General features: G+C 42.2%; 2 long non-coding RNA genes across 3 annotated transcripts; one reads left to right on the top strand and one right to left on the bottom strand.

Moving 5' to 3' along the window:
* Positions 1-1470: 1470 nt before the first annotated feature.
* LOC134460758 (uncharacterized) lies at positions 1471-3948 on the top strand. 2 transcript variants are annotated; one of them, XR_010037163.1, is made up of 5 exons: positions 1471-1605; positions 1879-1990; positions 3010-3146; positions 3511-3644; positions 3767-3948. It is a non-coding gene; the product is annotated as an uncharacterized LOC134460758 (long non-coding RNA). The 2 variants fall into 2 exon arrangements; XR_010037162.1 differs by having other exon boundaries at positions 1471-1600.
* An 88-nt stretch (positions 3949-4036) lies between these two features.
* Positions 4037-5756, bottom strand: LOC134460765 (uncharacterized). Its single transcript, XR_010037164.1, has 3 exons — positions 5638-5756; positions 5031-5200; positions 4037-4581 (listed from the first exon to the last, which is right to left on the bottom strand). It is a non-coding gene; the product is annotated as an uncharacterized LOC134460765 (long non-coding RNA).
* Positions 5757-18409: the final 12653 nt, after the last annotated feature.

Raw genomic sequence — 18409 nt, forward strand, 5'->3', positions numbered from 1 at the left:
CGCTTACCGGCTGCCTCGTTTCAGAAATCACGTTTGTACAATAAGTCGTCTTGGCTTGGTTCACAGGCAAGCACAACAAAGTCTGTCTAGCTCAGTAGTCTCCCAAACGGCCAAACAATTCTAGAAAGCCTAATTATAAACCTGAACTCCAGTTTGCCGCGCAAACCAAATCAGCTGACACGACACAGCTGACGGTGATCAACCGACTCATGCCTTCATTAGGTCTAATTAACTTCTACTAATCAGTTCGCGGTACTCACCAAATCACCACCCATTGTTTTGCCCATGTTTTCTCCCGTTAATTTTCCCACTCCCAGCGAGACTAAAGTCAACTACTTAGGCTAGCCTACTTAGAATTGACGTAACAGTAGCCTAACCTAGTAGGCCTAAGCAAATATAGGCTAGTTCTACAGTTAAATGTATTTTCAAATAGGCCTACCAATGCCGGGGTGGACATTAAAGTGATCGGGAGTTTTCCCGGCCCAAACCATCGACGTGGCCCACGGCGACAACTAATTTTAACTTTTTTTTTTTGGTCACTTCTTGTGTCTTATTCTTGCATTAATATCAATTAAGTTGCAACCGCCAGCTGCATCATAGTGGATTAAATAGGTCCAAAGCCCCTTCCTAGAAATTCTGTGGTTCTACTACCATGTAAGCAGCATAATTCCCCCGACCCCTCCCACGTGTTTCAGAAGGTTTGGCCCAAAGCTCGTCTTTTTAAATCACACTGGCGCGAAACAGAGCGTCAGTGATGGAAAGCAGAAAGAGGGCTAAAATAAAAAAAGAAAGGCAGTGGCAGCCAAATGTGCCAAATTAACTGACATCTTCTCAAGACAAACTGGTAGGTTACTGAAAGAGAGATAATTGGCCTGGTTGTGAATTTTATCATATAGCCTAACGTGGCGAGCGTTTGCAACTGTCACAACTGTCAACTTACTGTCAACTTTTAAAAATGTCACAATGTAGGCTATAGGATTATCTATGCTTTAAAGTGCATTCCTTCCGTAGAAGAACCGAAAACTTGCCAGTTAAAGGTGGGGTAGGAGATGTTTTTCTGGAACATGTTTTACCATATCATCTGAAAAACCCCTCATGACGCCATAGCACCCATTAAAATAGAGTGTTTGGAAAAAAAAACGAAATCTTTTGGTCCAGTGTAGAGGGCGTAGTCAGAAGAAAACGGCAACCAATAGAAGTAATACTCATCATCACTTCTATTGGTTTCTGACACGTCCATCAACCACCAGCACTCACCCCTCCTCCCTGCGCGTTCACCGACTCGTGAACTTGACCGACCCCGCCCCCATCATTCATGCACACGCGACGAGGCTCATCATCACTCGGCTAGCAAGGTAACGACAGTTAGCAGCAGGCTGAGCTACTTGGAAACTTTGCTGGCTTTTGCAGAGCTACAGGAAGAACTTTGGCTTTTGTTACACTGGACTATCCATGTCAGGATTATAGTCATTGGACTCGCAAGACCAGATTCCAACACGGGCTGACAATTGGAAATGGGACCTGACACTCTTGGACACAGATGTCGGCTACGGCAGCGGCTTCAAACATAGGCTTTGGTGACCACATTTCTAATCGAGAGGTGAGGTAATATATTTGTCTGTATAATATTTTGTGAATTGGTTTAGGACACAGTGGTGTCTTTTTTTTAAGCAAGTAGGCCTATCCATTGAGAGGGGTCAGAGGATTAGCTCAAGTTCCAACATATCTAGCTGCTACCTTGCTTAACATAGCTGCTACCTTAATCGCGTTATTTTTGGTGTTTTTTTCCCCCTGTGGCATTTATTCTGTGCGCATAAACACGTTTTCAGAATTGCTCTGTGTAACTCAGACGGTTACTCTTGTGTGTTTTGCTACTAGAATCTAGTTGTGCGAACGAGCGACAAACCAGCTGGGAGGATGGAAGCACCTGTTCTCAATTCCCCTTCTCCACCCGCGTTCAGTAACTAAATACGGATTCACCCCGTAATAAGTAAGTAACCTACCATGTTTACACACACATTACTTTGACCAGCAAAGCCCATGTCTTTCTAGTGGTTTACAAAAATATATCGTTTGCATGTTTTGCTTTGGGTATGTACGTCTCTGTTGTATGACGATGGTAATACTGTAGCAAGCACAAGCACAACCTGTTCGCCACTCCAGCATTGCAAAATAGATTGCCTTTGGGTTTTCAAATGTAACATGATTGTGGGTGTAGAACTAATGTTGTTAACTCGCTGATGTCGTTTTTGAGAAGACGGTAGTTTTGCATTTGATAAATACCACCTAATGACCATGACGGCTACACAGCAGATCTTTATTGTGATGGCTACACTGAATGATCACATGGAGATGCCGGTACATTATTTGTTTTTACCATGGTTATATAGAAATGTTCTGCTTTGTCCATTCCAATGTTGTGGTGTTTTCCATTGCTCCTGTATCACAACATATCAAGGCTGCCAAGTAAATGAAGGATGAATCACCACACACTGGTAGTTTATTTGCTGAACAATGCGTTTCGCTATTGCTTCATCAGGTTCACTCTCACATCAAGGCTGCCTTTGAGTTGTTAAAATGTTTTTCATGTTTGTGGGTGTAATTTCGTCCAGTTGCAGATACTACTATCCCTTTTGGAATGATCTGCCTTTGAGAAACAATGGTTCTATCTGACAAAAGCATATGAACAGATCCTGTAGTTGTAATTGATACACTAAATTATCATATTCCTATGTGTGCGCGCACACGCGCTATAGGTTTCAATTCAATACACTGGGACACTTTTCAGTCTTTGAGGTTGCTGGAATCAACACAGACTACCTCCATGCACCTTATCAGAACACTTTACGTGTTTTTTGTATACTTGTCCCCTTTGTGTATTGCTGCTAATCTGTCTCTTTCTAGGTTATGTTGGTTGCATGCAGATTGTGCCAGATGATTTATCTGTCTATCTATGGTCTTAGCATGGGCTCTGTGCTAATATGCAATTTGTGCTCTTTTTTCCCTCAGGTCAACCGCAGACAGGGTCCTTCCACAACCACATACTTATGCCAGTAAAAGCTACAGCTCTTCTCCGATGCAAGAAGCCTGGACTGCAGTCACCATCTCAACACACCAACCAAGAGAAAGGCGGATGGCTCAATTCAGTATGTAGTTCTGCAAATATACTCAAAGGTCTTCACAGCCCCCCATGGTGCTGAATGCATTTACATTTATTTTTGTAAGGTAAAAACAATGCTGATTACAGATCATAACTTGGGCCATGAGTGAAATTTGAGGTAGCAGCCATCACCTGATGGTGAGAGGTGGTCCTAAGATCACAGAGAGAAGCAGGTTAAAATCCCATCCTTACCTCTCCCTACCTACATCTCCATCCACAGCTGAAGTGCACTTGAGCAAGGCACACAACTCCACTTTGCTCCTGGGACTGTAGCCAACACCCTGTAAAACCCTGCTGTGTAATTTGATGTAATGAAGCCCTAATATAGTATAACACATTGCTTGTTTCAGATATGGAAAATTGCACAATAAAAGTTCCAGGACATGAAGGCTGCATACTGTGAACGTCAACCTTCAGGGCACCGTCCTGTGCAGAAGACTTTCTGCCCCAAGAGGGATGGCTGACGGCAGACACTCACAACCAGGTGAGCCCAGATAAAGGAGTTATTTTTGGTGTCCCTGCCCCAACAACCCAGCTCTTGCATTTAAAATGTCACTGGAGCTACTGTCAGATATGTGATTTCTAATTCTGTTTATCTTTTTACAGCACAGACGCCTCCAACCTCAGACTAGGCCCTTCACAGTTGCTGCACTTACCCACCTTCCCCGAGTTTTTGTGTGGTAATGACAACTGTAAATATAGTATAAAGTAATGTATCTAGTGTCATGTGTAATACATTGTTTAAATTGTCCATACATTTCAATGACAGTAAATATTGGTGGACACAATTTGACTGTGTGGCTTTTTTTATTCATTCTCTGACTGAAAATGCATGGTTACATAATTTATATATTCCACAAGACTACAATCAGAAGATTGTTTGACAGGTTGCATTTATTTTCTATGTATTAAAAAAAAACAAAGGTAACAAGACAAACATGGTTCCAAACAAAAAAGGTGAGATGTATAAATGTACAGATTAATGCTCCTACAGATAATGAAAAATAAACTCTGCACACTGCCGGTTTGTGTGTTTTATACCGTACTCTGTATAAACCTTTTATATTTCTCTAGTGGAGCAGGGTAACCCTGGCTAATCCTGGGTATTGTACTGTGTATTACAACGTCAACCCTGTTCAAGTGCCCCATACTGTCTGTAGGCTGCATGCCTGAAGAGTCCGTTTCTCTCACCTAGTCCTACATCAGCCCAAAGTCTTCCATCAAAACTGAGAACACCACAGCATTTCCTTTCAATGTTCATGGGCATCTCCTTACGCAGAGGCGCCAGGTTGGTTGTGCTACTGGGCTGTGGCTGAGGACCAGATGTCATGTGCCAGGTCGAACATCAAACTGGGGTCACGGATCAGGGCACGCTGCAGTAACCGATGGGATTGCTTCAAATTCAATGATTGAATCAAGGCCTGCAAAGCAATAAATACGTTTTATGTAATGCATTTTCTATTTGATGATGGGGACTAAATAACTATTGACAATAAGACCGATATGGACATAAGCAATCATTATTGTGTATATAAATAAAGATGTGCCAATTGTATGCATACAACGTTTTGCAGTCAATTTCTTACAAACTGGTGTTGTGCCAGGGGCACACAGATGTATGAAGTAGAAGGGCTTTTATGGATGTACTTGAACTACCACTGGTGTTGTGTACCTACAACCATGTCATATCACACTAGTACTCATAGGAGTAGAAATATTGTGATGGGTGTTATCACAACAGGTGTACTCGTGCAGCCTACTCGTGTTGCGATATAGAGTACATCTGTTGTGATAACATCCATACAATACTTACACATCTGGAGGAATACAGCAGGACATATGTTATTGTGGGATGAATGTACATCCTTACAGTTAGCAGGGCGTCAATTCTGTTGGAGTCTTCCTAATCAATATCCCCGACCTCTGCTGCGTCTATCTTCCTCCTCCTCCATCTCTGGCCATCGGTCCTACTGGGCTGTTAGGTCGTTATGATTGTGATGGGCCAGGAAAGCTGGAGCTCTCGTCGTGGTCGTGGAAGGTCTAAAGCATATGAAAATATCGTCAGCCAAAACAATTTTAGCGTTGATCAGTTCGGTTGTTTTTCTTTACTCCCTCTGTTCCTGTGTCTGCGCGTGCGGCAACCCAAGTGAAATATCCCCGTAAGATTCGTACATAACTGACGTCCTTGCCTAAAACACTACGGATTGTGGTGTCGGGTATATATAAATACAATAGTAAAATGTATATTGCTGTACACATCTGTCCAAATAAATCCATGTCAGTACTGTAGCTACTGGCTACTGTCTAGGGATGACGGTATAACATCTGTCATCAGTGTTAGGAAGTTAGAATGAGATAAGTAACATGTATCAAGTCAAGTTCAATAACTAATCTAGTATACATCTACTGTCATCAATATTTCTTGAAATGGCAACCATGACGGCCTGTGCGTTTATTGTGATGTTGAACATTCTTACCGTAGCCGGAGACAGTGCCATGGCTGGAAGTTAGCTTGGCTAATCGATTTGACGTGGCTTCTAGTTCTAGCCCCGCCTCGTGAGCTCTCGTGGGTTCCCGGGATAATCCGAACACTTGACAGACTGCATGCGTGTTCATGTGTTTTGAAGGCGTGACTTTGAGGGGAGGGCTGAAGGGAGAGGCGGGCTGTGTATTTTCAAAAATATAGCTCACAGGAACCGTTTTTCAAAGATCTCCTACTCTACCTTTAACCATTTTGATGAACAGATTCCCAAACGCTTCATCACGCTTTATTTGTAGCCTACCACCAGCGCGCACAGGTTGACGCAATAGACAGTCTATTAGACTCTGGCCAAATAGGCTATAACGTGGCGATGTTTGCGATGTCAAATCAACTGTCAACTTACTGTCAGCTTTTAAAATGTCACAATGTAGGCTTTATGGCCTATGCTATGGTTGAAGTGTATTCCTATTTTCATAGAAGAACCGAAAACTTGTTGCTTTACATTAGGCTAGGCCTACATTCCATTTGATGAAGAGAGTTGCCAAACGCTTCATCACGCATTACCTTGCATTACCACCTGCGAGCACTATCAGTTATTAACGCAATAGATAGGCCTATATTAAACAGGGGCTATTACATTTATTGTTAAATACTATTTGTTATTAAATACACGTCAAACATGCTGTTTAAATCATTTATAAGTGCTGTATACCAATATTGCTCTTGGTTCGCGCGCACGGGGACAGTTTAGTTGTCTTTCTAAAAAATAATTACTGGAGAGTTTGCACGTTCTATCTGCGGAATCAGCATCGTGAAAGCCCTCAGCGAATGACCATTCATTGTAATGTGAGACCCCCTTCATGCCCGCGGGAATCTATTCTATTTTCAAGTTGCAATGCCACAAATACATGCAGACACGTTCGCCTACATCCCGTGCTTGCAGTGAATATCCTCAAGGAAAGGAATCCTTACATTCGCTGTTTTTGGTAAACAGTTTCAAAGTCGCCGTCATGCTTAGCTCCTCTGCAACTGTAGCCTATTTCGTCTCGCTGTTATAGTGCAGCATTTCTACCGGTGCGTAAACATCAACTCAATATGAAATGTCTTCTTTAGCCTATGGAATGCTTTCTAGCATCAGCACAGCAGATGATCCAGATGAGGGCAGGAGTAGGCCTACTGAAGGGCCAGGTAGGCCTAGAGGAAGAGAGTCAGTCAAAATAGATGTTTATGATGATAGGCCTATAAAATAGGCCTATGGCACAGTCTACAGAAGAAAACCATGATATGTGTAGATTAAAACGTGTAGATGATTTAACAAAGCCACAATTAAATAAGTAACAAATAAGTGAATGAAAGGATAGGCTGTATGCAGAATGCAGTAGGCATGGAGCCCAGGACCACTGTGGAAACAGGTAAGGATTTAAGATGAACTAATTGATGAAAATGCATCACAATGAGACCAAATGAAACAGGCAACCACTGTTTAATCAATAATTGTCTATGAAGCCTACATTACTTTTTGATTGTTAATTCAAATAGTTAGGTCTACATTTAATTTAATTGTTAAATTTAATAATAGGGAATAGTGATAGGGAAGTCAGCGATAGGGAAGTCAGATGTTAAGAGGGAGGCGTGCATTTTGTCCTCCGTATCAGAGTGGCCTGAATTTGAATTAAATTCCCGGACTGAGAAAAGGGTCCACTCCGGGCCTAGCCTACAATACAAAATACCCAGCACTAAAATGTTAATAATATAAGAAACAAAATACATAACTAACAGTATCAAACATCGAAACACAGTAGGCCTATTTTGTTGGCCTATTTTCAACGTAGGCCTATAAAATAGGCCTAGCCTACACAACAAAATACAACAAAAACCATAGTGTACAAAAACTATCAATTTGACTTATACAATGACATTAATTGAACAATTCAATTCCGAGAAATGAAATGAGAAAACAAAACAAGCACAAACAAGAAAGAAAGAAAGAAAGAGGCCCTGCTCTCTGTAGTATGACACTGGTGTTAGATTAGGTGATCCCTTTCATCATTACTATTTTTGAACAGCTTTGCATTCAAATGTTGCCGATGGGGCCGGTTTATAAGGCCTGTAAATGAGAGCAATAAGGCTGACATTGCATGACATTGCAGGTCTGAGCAGGGGAGCCTTTATTTATTTATTTATGTATTCATTTATTTTACGCCATTCTATTTAATGAGTGAATAGCCTACTTTTTAAAACATTATTCAACTTTTTGAACTTTTCTTATTTGTTTTATTTTGTTACAGGGTGCACTGTAGGATGGTGGCCAGGGTAGGTAGTATAGGTTGATATGTAAGTTTTGGAACATTTCATATAGATTTTTCCATTTGGTGTTTTTTTTACTTCTAGGACCCCCCTGAATACAAATCCACCTGTTTCCATTTTTTTCGTGAACATTTAGTGGCAAATTCAAGATGGCTGCCATTGTGTGTAGAAATTTCACCATTAATGCCGTTTTAAGGTTCAATTGAACTGTTTTATAATTCCAGGGCAACATTGAATAGAAAACAAATTATTTTCAATGTTTTCCTTCATTTTTTGTGGCAAAATCCAAGATGGCTGACATAATTTATGGCGAAATTGGCATATTTAATATTTTGAAGTCTATAAAGCCATTGTTGACTTGTTTTGGTAATATTTGTTACATGAATGTGAAGTCAGCCATTACATAAACTAAGCCCATTACAAAATCCAAGATAGAAGACATTTTGTTTAGCAAAATCAACATTAATGTTGCTTTCAGGTCTATAAATCAATAAATGATACTCTACTCTACTCTGACGCCATTCATTTGTGAATTCGAGCACAGAGGATTCCATGCTGGTCCAAATTATTGTTCCAACAACAATTGCTATGAGTCACTTCATGTACAGTAGGCCTACCTATTATGCAGTACCTGTACAGTAATATGCACATTCACTGGATTGGCTGCCTATATCGAGGCAAAGGGCTACAAAGTTGCTTCAAGGTCGGCCTCAGCTTATCTGAAGGCTGTGAAACATCTATCTGGGATGTTGCATTCCTCCAATGCCAACAATCTTGCCATGCTCTCTGCTCATAGAACTGGGCTCTCTGGCATGACAGTCAGAGAATATCCTCAACTGTAGTGATGGGTCATACCCTGATATGGTCTTCCCTACGGTAAGCCCACTCATGTGCTTCACACGCTCTGAACGTCCCTCATATAATTCCCAACTTACTTAGGCCTATATCATCCATGGTGTCTAATATTATGCTTCATCCATCAGTAGCATCCATTGAGATCACGTCTCTGTGGGTCTGTTGTGGCTCATCCGGTTGGCATGCCTATGTTGGCCTCACAGCAAGTCATCCCAATTCTGAAGCCATGTCTCCAAGAGGAGAGTGGGCTCACACGACTTGGAACCAAGGCCTTCTGTTATTTGAACCCAAACCCAAAGTACTACCATATGTCATGACTCAAGGGGGCTTGGCTGTCCTCCCTGCTGGTTCCTTGGTCTGTCCTCTGTGTTTCAGGTGCAAGATTGGCAGGTGCGCTGACTGCTGATTGCCACACTATCATACACTGACCTTTGTGAGACCTTTGGCATCATGAGGATCCGTATAAGTGGCACAAGTGTGAATCTTTTATGAAAATAATTGACATAAAAATGAAAAGAAACTGGCTCCCTCAATGATGCTGCACATCATGAAGGTGGTCCTCTTGCCCATTCTTTTTTTACAGTTGTTCTATGAAATGAATTAATAGGATTTTCTTTTACTTTCTGATCAGTCTAGAGAGTTTAGTTGGAGGCAACAGGCCAACTTTTTGCTTCTAGCCAATTGCTAGCCGACATGTGCGCAGTGCGCACAAGATTTACAGTGTGTCACCCCAAATTCCAGATGCTCTTCCTATGAGACGAAACATTTAATGTAATGACAGTTATGTGCCTATCAAAATATTACCAATAGGCGTACAAAATAACACAATAGCTTAATAAACCTGAAAATACCAAATGTTCATATTTTGCTACAATGTTGACCATCTTGGATTTTGCTTCTAAAAATTGGAAACAGATTGTTTTGTTTTCAGAGGGGGTCCTAGAAATATAAAACACAAATTATCAAAGGGGTCAGCTCAGATTTGGGATGAGACACATCAGCTGGCCATATAGAGAGGTACGCAATCGTTTTATAGATGTCATGTTGAATTTTTATAAATTTTAAATGATTTTTGAAAAAGTTCATGTAATGACTGACTGAACGGTCCTGTATACATCAAGAATATTAAAAACACAAGAAAAAAACACTGACTTTAGAGACTTCAAAACACCAAACATGTCATTTCTGCTATATGTTATGTCAGCCATCTTGGATTTTGGTTCTAAAAATGAAGGGGTAAATAGAATCAGGTAGTTTTGTATTCAGGGGGTCCAAGAGATGCTAAAAAACACCAATTCCAAAAATGTATATGACATGTTTCCTTCCATTACATTCAATTGTGTTAGAATCTGACTGCATATCCGCCATCTTGGATTTTGGGCGTTTCCACTTCGGAAAAAAAATGGAAACAGGTGGATTTGAAGACTATGGGGTTTGTAGTTGATAAAAAACACAATTTGGAAAAATCTATATGAAATGTTCCTAAACCTCTTTTTTCTGACATATCCACCTGCACTAAGGCTAGGTAGTGCAACGATGCTGCTCATTGAAACCGCTAGGAAGTGTATGTTGTAAATCTTGCCCAAGCATCGTACAAAGCTTCACTAAAACACCATTTGTGGCCTTAGAACGCCATCTTGTGGACAATTTGTGGTGTAGCATTAGTAATGATAACAGTTGCACCTTTGGTGCGGAGTATGGCCTCAAGCGTGCAAAACGCCCATCTTGGAATGAGCAACATTATGGATAATTAATCTTAAGGTTACTTAAATCGATAGCCCTCATAGCTTATTGAAGGCTACATTTACACCTTAGGGAACAAATAGCCTACATCATGCATAGGCTATTTGATCAAGCATTCTGGTATTGATGCTAAGGTAACATAAACATACTATCTCAATAAGGCTATACCAAATGTGCTCCACTGGTTACAGTAGCACAGGGCACAAGATATTATGTAAGAGCCTTCGACATCTACTGTATCCACTATAATAGGCTGGGCCTATGCAGCAGCTCCTGATTTGGTCATAATTAACAGTTCTGTTTTAAGTTCAGTCTATAGTGTCCTGCATTATAACACATTTTTAAATAGGCGATAGGCAGTTTCAAGGATTGGACCTACAGGACCATGTGAAGATGATTTTTTTTTTAATGCTTTATTTCACCCAGGGATTTTACACAGCAACTGCAGAATTTGTCCTAAATTTGCATGATGATTCAGATTCAGATACAGATTCAGAAAACTTCATTAATCCCATCAATGGGCAATTAAATTTGCAGTCCCAGTCTCCATCAATTGCACAAGGGCACTTCAGCCATGGATGGAGGTGACGGGAGATGTAAGGGTGGGATTCGAACCTGCAACTCTGTGATCTTCAGCTCCCTAACCATAGAGCTCTTCAGCGTTGACGACAACTTGTATGCAGCGTTTGGAATTCCGGTTCCATGGCGATTTTTTACATTACAAAACGCCATAGAGATTCAGGTTTGGCTAAAAATAGAAGTTGCACGCCAACAACGAACATTAGCGTGTCCCCGCATCCCTTTCTCATTAGTGGAACGGATCGTATCATCATGTTGGTGTATTCACATGTTAAATCATGACGATTTTAATTCAATATTGCTAACCCCTTTCTGATCATTAAAACTTCCGAACTACATACTTTCCTTTGGTTGCCATGGGTACAACCCTCCGCACGTACATGCCGGCGCCGCTTCTGTAGTCGCCAAAAGTTTCCGGGTTTAGCATATGGACGCAACATCGTATTTATGTCGAAGTTTGACACAAAATGATCAACCATGTCATACCTAGAGCCTATTTTTAACACCCTCGACAGTTTGCGGGGGTTCGCTAAGCGCGTGCTTGCACTCGGAGCTTATTTGAAACTGGCCCCTATTCATTCCCAATGGAAGCCGGAAGCCGATACGAACCAGGAAGTCCTTAAATGCTAACATGAAAGACTACAATCTACTACATGCTTCCGCGTTACTGAAGAACTCTATTACACCACCGCTGCAAACAAGTTTACATGTTTTTTTGGGTAACCATCAGTACGTTTCCATAAACCTCCAGGACAGGTGTTAACCTTCTGCACGAAAATGAATGCCTTCAGTCGGACTGAAAGCTTGGGACATCCCCTGTGGTCTGGTTCTTTCAAAATGCTAGTTAGCTTACCCACCTACCTTAGAAAAATGAGTGGTCAAAGGGTGATGTGGAGTAACTTTGTTGTGCTTCATTACTTCGTGGGGCACTTTTACATCAATATATGGAAGCCACAACATTTACAGTCGCTTAGGGACTTTAAATTAAGCAAAAACTTTCATGTAGGAAGTGGACCGAAAGTCAGCCATGTTTTCTCACTGAATCAAAGAGCATGGGATCTTGGCGCCATCGTGTGGCCAACGAGCATGCGTGAAATGACCGGACTTATTGTAATTCTGAATAAGAGGTTACATGACAGAGGAACGTGTTTAATCGGATCGGACTTGGCGCATGAAGACCCAAGCAAAACAGGTTCTGTGCTGTAAATCTAGATGAAACATGTGTCATAACTGAGATGTGTGGTGCATGTATTGTATTTTATTTGCAGCACCCAAAACAGCAGTTGTTCTTTCCAGTCAGTTCTGGACGAGTTGTCTGTTGGTAATTGAATTCTGTCGGCATGGTAAAATGTGTTTCCACTTGGTTTCATTTATGTATGAGCAAGCCCTGTGTGTGCCTGCTGTGCTGCAGTGACTTGGAAGCCAAACGCCAATCTCTCTTTGAAAACAAACTTTCCTTACTATGCCTAACCCATACCCGAGTCTCAGTTCCTGGTCTAATGGTAAACACATTGCACCTAGTTTGACCTTGAATTAAAGATGGGGCTGGTCAGACCACAGATACAGTACAGTAACAACTAGAGATGCACCGGATCCTGATTTTTAGGATCCTGCCGGATACCGGATCCACTGCTTAAGATCCTGCCGGATCCGGAACTGGATACCAGATCCTACGAAAGGGTTGAAACACAGTCTACTCGCACACGTGGGCCCTTTTTATTACGTTGGCTCAAACTATTTTTTAGACTCATTGGCTTACTGACAAACTGCCTGTAACGGCCGCTTCCAAAGGGCTCTCACTCCATGCAGTGATTGGGGTTGTGAAAGACTGCCTGAAAAGCCAAGGCTACGTTAAAAACTAGAGATGCACCAGATCCTGATTTTTAGGTAACTGCCGGATACCGGATCCACTGCTTAAGATCCTGCCGGATCCGGATCCTGTGAAAAACCCTCCGGATCCGGTGCATCTCTAGTAACAACCAATCCATGGCCAGTGATGGGTTAGGGTTACAGTAGATACCGTAGGACTACATTCTATATCTACTAAATAACTGAGATGATTCTGATTGACATAGCATTCCAGTTGTAAGAGTTAACCAATTAACTCGTCCATGTTGAAAGCACAGGCTCACAAGAAGTGATCAAATGAGCTGATTCCAAACTAAAATGCCACTTCATCCAGGTGAAACAATTAACGGTGAACTTATCCACATTGGCTTTTCATTATGTGATCAAGCGTGCTCTGTTTACAACTCAGATTATTTCTCTCAGTGTGCAATATTGGCACAACCTGAAAGAGAGTGCTAAAGAGACACCTGCGCATTGGTCTAAAACAGTATTTCACTCACCTTGGGCTGTGACGTGTCTGCTCGATTTAAAAGTCATTTTTGTACATGCTATAATAAAAGTCCTGTTCAAATCCAACTGAATGAGTATACCAAACAGCTTTAAGGAAAAGGTGGTAGGAGGAAGATAATTAACAGTGAGTTTAAAGCCTGAATGTAGTTTTCCTGTTGTCTTGGTCAGAGGTCATCTTGCCTACAGAGAGGAAATATCTTTTGTTAATGATAATTAGTGGTGTCCACAATGATCGATTTGGCAATGCAATCCAATGCGGGGCATGGACGATCCAATTCAATGCGGCAAGTTCCGGAATCGAGCCGGCAATTTTTTTTAAGTTTCAATTACTTCCATAGATAATTCGGGAGCAAATGAATGTTAAATTAAATAAAAACACTTCAAAACATTGCAAGACTGATACAGACTGATACAGAAAACAGCCAATAAATTGTTGCTCAGTATCTGACTACTTGTATTGCCTCATCATGACTGATTAAACATTTGCTTTGCATTGAATCGGATTGGATCGGATCGGATCGCATAGAATCGAATCAAATCGAATCGCTACCTCCCGAATCGTGATCGAATCGGATCGTGAGGGCAGTGCCAATCCACACCACTAATGCTCATATAAGTAATGTTTGTTTTACTTTTGTCTTGAACTGCATGTTTTTAATGAGACCAGACACTGACACATGCAATTTATTTTCCTGCACTGAAAAGGGATTTTTTTCACAATATTGTCTTTAACTCCGGAAGCATCAGCTGGTTTGTCTACTGCCATGAATAGTTTTGTGTTCACACCTTTTCTTGAGTGAAAACACCAGTATCACAGTTTTACAGTACTAAAATACGTCACAGCAGATGCACCCCTTTTTTAAACAATTTGTAAAGGTTAAAAAAGCACTCCCACGGCAGACTGACTCTTAATTGTCCTTGTTCCTATTTACATGAGTGTACTTATCTTCTTTTTAGGAAAGCTGCCATATGTATGTCTGAGAAATGTTAATGACTCACATTGCTATTTGCTGATAGCACATTATATAAATCAATTATTTGGACACAGGTTTGTTTACTTCAGTAGTCTAGTAATTAAAAAATTGACAAATTGGTAGAGCCTGTTGCCAACGTCTGTAAAAGTCCTCTGTTGGGGTGAATAATTGTAGGCCTGAGAGTGATGGCACACTGAAACCTAAACCAAAACAAGTTCTAGGAATCCGATTGCCAACTCACTCACAGAGGGCAGTGCAGCAGCTGTGGAAAGCTGCCTGGCTGCGAGTCCTCATTACAAATGCATCATATTTTCTGAGCTGTTGGTCTGGGTACACAGAGGGGGCTGAAAACCTCAAATTGCTGACTCTAAAATGAGCACGGTTTGTGTTCTGCCATAATCAGGTTCCGTTGGGTGCACAAGAACAGCTCACAGGAACCCGGCAGTGTTTGCCAGGTATGCCCACAGTTGCTTCGTTGCACAGCGGCAAACTTGGGAGGGCTGTGGTCATTCAGGAGGATCTGAATTCATAATGAGCCAACTATAGTGCACTGCTTTGATTAGGTTGCAATGGGCTCACAAAAGGGTCATTAAACTGAAAAGAAAAGTGAAAGGACAAGTCTGACCACCCCAGAGGACCTGAAAACACTACGACCCTTAGAGCAGCAGGAGTAAAGAATGGAAATGGGTCCAGAAACCTATCTTGAGCATTGACCCTTGACTAGATGTTGTGACCCAGCATGTGCAGAGTCCGACAACATTGTCATTCAGACAAACATCTGTCTGGTCATACTGCATCCGTACTCTAGAGTGTCTCTGACTGGACAACCAGAGAGCGTCTCCAACTCACCCAGGCTTCATCTGCAATCAGCTGGTCATCCAGAGTGACTCCATGGAGCTTCCTGTCAGTGTCTTGCAGGACAGGACAGCAGTGAGGATGTTAATCCAGTAACAGGATGCCACACCATCTCATGATGTATTTATTAGCTCACTTCAAATTCCTTACTTGTCCTGTCAGGCCACCCAGAACACTGTATAGGACCATTCATTACCTCATGATTGGATCAATAGATGGAATTTGTGTGTATGTGTGTGTGTGTGTGTGTGTGTGTGTGTGTGTGTGTGTGTGTGTGTGTGTGTGTGTGTGTGTGTGTGTGTGTGTGTGTGTGTGTGTGAGTAAGTGGAGAGAGAGAGAGAGAGAGAGAGAGAGAGAGAGAGAGAGAGAGAGAGAGAGAGAGAGAGAGAGAGAGAGAGAGAGAGAGACTTTACAGCCTGTCTTGTAGACTGGTGTAACTCTTGCTGACAGCCTGTTTAGGGGCCACGTCTTACTTTATTGGGCTGTTGATCCCATTTTTTAGTGACGAGTAATGAAACGAGACTACGTCGGGATTTTTCACATCAGGGTGGGTGAGGATGGGATGGAATCAGTACGACAGAAATGGAGAGAGAGAGAGAAAGAGAGAGAGAGAGAAGGAGCTGTTAATGTCCCTTAACTGTCTTTTATATACTGTATGTGCGGCATGAACATTCAGTGTGTGTGTGTGTGTCTGTGTGTGTGTGTCTGTGTGTGTGTGTGTGTGTGTGTGTGTGTGTGTGTGTGTGTGTGTGTGTGAGTGTGTGTGTGTGTGTGTGTGTGTGTGTGTGTGTGTGTGTGTGTGTGTGTGTGTGTGTGTGTGTGTCTCTGTGTCTCTGTGTCTCTCTGTGTGTGTGTGTGTGTGTGTACCATAAGTATATACTGTATGTGCATTGGGGGGCATGTACACCATACTCCAGTTGACCCCAGATAGGCTGGGTGGGAGGTGGGTTGGGCATATCACCATGGCAACTCAACAAGTGGAAGACTGCGGTTCTGAGCGCCAGCAGGCTACTGACAGAAACCTGTGTGTGTGTGTGTGTGTGTGTGTGTGTGTGTGTGTGTGTGTGTGTGTGTGTGTGTGTGTGTGTGTGTGTGTGTGTCTACGTGCGTGTGTGTGTGTCCATGCGTTTCTCTTGCCTGGGCGAAGTCACCACTAATCAGGGACTTCACTGTGTCAACAAGTGTCATGGCGTCACTGTGGCTCAGTGGCATCAGAATAGGGACTCAACACCCCTCTGCATTACAACAAGAAGGACTCCAGTGCACTAAGCAGCCAATCACTACAGCATAACCTTGGCATTGACCCAGGACCAGATAAGGCAAACGAGCCATCTCTCAATATCAGGAATGGGCTTTGCTAAATGCAGCTATGGAAATGGTAAGAGACACAGTAAAACGACCGGCAAAGCTCTACCTTAAGTATGATTTTAAGTGGGTGGCATAAACCTGTTTATGAATGAGGCAACACACATTTTTTACCTTCTAATCAACAGGGAAAATTACTGAATGCCTGCCTTCGCAATACAACAGAAGTACAGCAGTTGAGACTTGGTTCCATCCACCAAACCCCAATATATTCATGTGGTAGGCTATTTGCTGATGCTGGTATGCAATAGAAGACCAGGAGTCCGTTTCTCGATTCTTGTCGTTGCTAACCTTCTTAAGACCGTCTTAAGACCGTCTTACCATTCCCTTGGATTCAGTGGTGAGCGTCGCTGTCGAGAGAGAGTTGAGTCGCTCTTACGAAGGACGTTGCTATCGTTAGCAAAGACGCTTTCGAGATACGGACCCCAGAGCTGGGCAGAGCTGAGGACTGCTGTGCCAACTGCTCTCCCTGTCTCAGGAGACCCAGACGTGTCGTTTCATCCTCACTGAGTGACAGGGCCGGTTCTCTCGATGAGATTTTAATGATAAAGGCAAGGGCCTTAGTGAGGAAAGTTGAAATAAATGGCATTCCATATATTCTGATGGGTTTCAATCTGCAACAGTTTTATTGCTTAAATGGCATTCACAGTGTGCACAGGGTGCCCAGCCATTTTGGGGGGCACTGCATGTGGACCTTACAAGGCTATGGGCTATATAGTAATTTACAAACATAATGAATGTTGTGGTTATGCCCAAAAGTACCTAGACATTCAAGATTACAGTTACACACAGTAAGAGTTTTTATGGTTATAAAGAAAAAAACACACACACATGCATGCACGCACAAACATGCACACAGAGAGAGAGAGAGAAAGAGAATAGGCCCTACAGTTAGATGGGGTAGTGCACTGTATTGGCCCTACAGTTAGATGTGGTAGTGCACTGTATAGGCCCTACAGTATGAGTGGAGTACCAGTGCAGCTGGGTGGGGGGCAGTGCACTGTATAGGCCTAGGGAGAGGAGAGTGCTAAAGTGGGGGAGCAGTGTTGCCTCTCCCCCCTGGCCTCATTTTCCTCTCAGTAAATCTGACAGCTTAAGCATGAAAAGCTTTAGCACCACTGCAGCAGCAGCAACATACCAGACAGCCTCTTGAAGTCAATTACAAACAGGCAAGCGAGGGGGGAGGGGGGGACGTATGTTATGATTTTAGCCTTTGATGGCTATATCAAAGACCTCTCTCTTTCTCTCGCTCTCTTCCTCTTATGCTCTTGCTGTGTGTACTGTATGTATTTGGCTTGAAGTTTGAACATCAGACCCAGATATCAGTCTCCATTGGCTTACAGTGTTCTGTGTTCCCAGCAGTGTTTTCTTAAAGTTTCTGAAATCCATCAATTCGATATCTTCCCTGTAGAGACCATGATGTTGGTGATGTTGTTGCTATACGTACGTATACTGGCTGCAAACCGCTCAGAGGCCTCCGTTATGTTTGGCAGAGCACTAAAGCCCAATGCATCCTAAAGATCTTATATGGTGGTTGTGTGAAATATGCTATGTGGAATTGTTTCTTGGGCCTTGTATTGTCTACAACTGTGGCTCAGCCATGATCCCACACAAAATAATATTAAAATGTTTATTGTTTCCCTATATTGCCTCGCAAACCCCATGTGGTAATATTTTTTAAAGCAGTAACATTTTAGTAACAGTAAAAGTGTGCCCTGCGTAGGTTGGTGG

Source organism: Engraulis encrasicolus, chromosome 2 (genome assembly GCF_034702125.1).
Source record: "Engraulis encrasicolus isolate BLACKSEA-1 chromosome 2, IST_EnEncr_1.0, whole genome shotgun sequence".
Taxonomy (NCBI): domain Eukaryota; kingdom Metazoa; phylum Chordata; class Actinopteri; order Clupeiformes; family Engraulidae; genus Engraulis; species Engraulis encrasicolus.